This window comes from Hordeum vulgare, chromosome 5H, assembly GCF_904849725.1.
Source record: "Hordeum vulgare subsp. vulgare chromosome 5H, MorexV3_pseudomolecules_assembly, whole genome shotgun sequence".
Classification (NCBI taxonomy): domain Eukaryota; kingdom Viridiplantae; phylum Streptophyta; class Magnoliopsida; order Poales; family Poaceae; genus Hordeum; species Hordeum vulgare.
The window spans coordinates 404,124,687-404,127,176 of record NC_058522.1 but is presented as its reverse complement, the minus strand read 5'-3'; positions in this window follow the sequence as shown (position 1 = coordinate 404,127,176).

Genomic DNA, 2,490 nt, shown 5'->3' with positions numbered 1-2,490 from the left:
AAGCTTGAGCTATGCTTTCCCTGTCACGAGGCCAAAAGTTATAAATATAATTCCGATTACGATGTACTAAATGCATAGGATAGAACTTTTGATGAAATTCCAATTTCAACCGATTGTAGTCCCATGATCCAGTATCATCACATAGCCTATACCATGTCAACGCCTTATCCTTCAAAGATAAAGGAAAGACTTTCTTCTTTACCTCATCCTCGGGCAAACCTGCAAGCTTAAATAAACCACAAACTTCATCTACATAGATCAGATGCAAGTCTGGATGTGATGATCCATCTCGTGTAAAAGGATTAGCCAACAGTTTCTCAAGCATACCCGAAGGAATTTTATAAAAGATATTTTTAGTAGGTACCTCAGGTTGAGGAACAACTCCTCGTGCTTCCGTTCGTGGTGAAGATACCCTGAACAAACTCCTCAAAGGAACAGTTTCCATAGTGACAAGTGACAATGAATTTCAGCACAGTATATAAATGCTTCCTTACCAAATTCCACTTACCAAAGGCGCTTCCTCCCCGGCAACGGCGCCAGAAAAGAGTCTTGATGACCCACAAGTATAGGGGATCAATCGTAGTCCTTTCGATAAGTAAGAGTGTCGAACCTAACGAGGAGGAGAAGGCTCTGATAAACGGTTTTCAGCAAGGTAATAACTGCAAGCACTGAAAGTAGCGGTAACAAGTGATCGTGTAGTGAGGTGAATCGTAGCAAGCGAAAAGTAACAAGTAACAAGTAGTAGCAATGGTGCAGTAAGTGGCCCAATCCCTTTTGTAGCAAGGGACAAGCCTGAACAAAGTCTTATAAGAGGAAAAGCACTCCCGAGGACACACAGGAATTTCTGTCATGCTATTTTCATCATGTTCATATGATTCGCGTTCGTTACTTTGATAGTTTGATATGTGGGTGGCCGGCGCTTGGGTACTGCCCTTACTTGGACAAGCATCCCACTTATGATTAACCCCTCTCTCAAGATCCGCAACTACAAAAGAAGAATTAAGACAATGTCTAACCATAGCATTAAACTAGTGGATCCAAATCAGCCCCTTACGAAGCAACGCATAGACTGGGGTTTAAGCTTCTGTCACTCCAGCAACCCATCATCTACTTATTACTCCCCAATGCCTTCCTCTAGGCCCAAATATGGTGAAGTGTTATGTAGTCGACGTTCACATAACACCACTAGAGGAAAAGACAACATACATCATATCAAAATACCGAACGAATATCAAATTCACATGACTAGTATTAACATGACTTATCCCATGTCCTCACGAACAAAAGTAACTACTCACAAAGCATAATCATAATCATGATCAGAGGTGTAATGAATAGCATCAAGGATCTGAACATAAACTCTTCCACTAAGTAATCCAACTAGCATCTACTACAAATAGTAATGAACACTACTAGCAACCTTACAAGTACCAATCGGAGTCGCAAGACAGAGATTGGTTACAAGAGATGAACTAGGGATTGGAGAGGAGATGGTGCTGATGAAGATGTTGATGAAGATGCCTTCCCTCCGATGAGAGGAGTGTAGGTGATGACGAAGGCGACGATTTCCCCCTCCAGGAGGGAAGTTTCCCCGGCAGGATCGTCCTGCCGGAGCTCTAGATTGGATCTGCTCAAGTTCCGCCTCGTGGCGGCTGCGAAACCACGAAAAAGCTCCCGATTGATTTTTTTTCTGGAACGAAACCCTTCACATAGCAAAATAGGGGGGCCAGTGGGCCGCCAGGGTGCCCACAAGCCCTGTTGCCGCGACCAGGGGGTAGGCCACGGCAACCAGGCTTGTGGGCCCCTGGTTGCTCCCCTGTGACACTTCTTTCGCCCAGTATTTTTTATGAAATCCAAAAAAAATCCACGTTGATTTTCAGGGCATTTGGAGTTGTGCCGAATAGAGGACTCAGACTTGCTCCTTTTCCAGTCCAGAATTCCAGCTGCCGGTATTCTCCCTCTTCAAATAAACCTTGCAAAATAAGAGAGAAAAGGCATAAGTAAGGTTCCACAAAGTATAATAACAGCCCAAAAAGCGATAAATATCAACATGAAAGCATGATGTAAAATGGACGTATCAATGATGTACAAAATATGCAAAAGTCATCATCCACTAGCTATGTACAAAAGAGAACATAATATCCAACGTGTTGCTAATCCGTCATTTAGCTAGCCCAAAAGCAAAATACATCATCTTGCTATTCCACATGCCATACTGCTGCTGTAAATTTGCATGCGCCACAACATATTCAGCAAACATGTCATTAGCTAGTTGGTTCCTGAAGTTGGTCCAAGCATTAGTGACTTGAACACTTCTAATTGAGTTAGCATCATCAACCTCTATTGGCTGAGAAGCTAGTTGAGTTGGTTCCTGGTTGTAGATGACTTGATGCCCACTCTTTCAAGTGATACTGAGTGGATCTGAATGGAGCTAGAAATCCAGGCCCATTCGTGTAACCATCATCAGCCAAGTAATATCTTCCTTTGTCT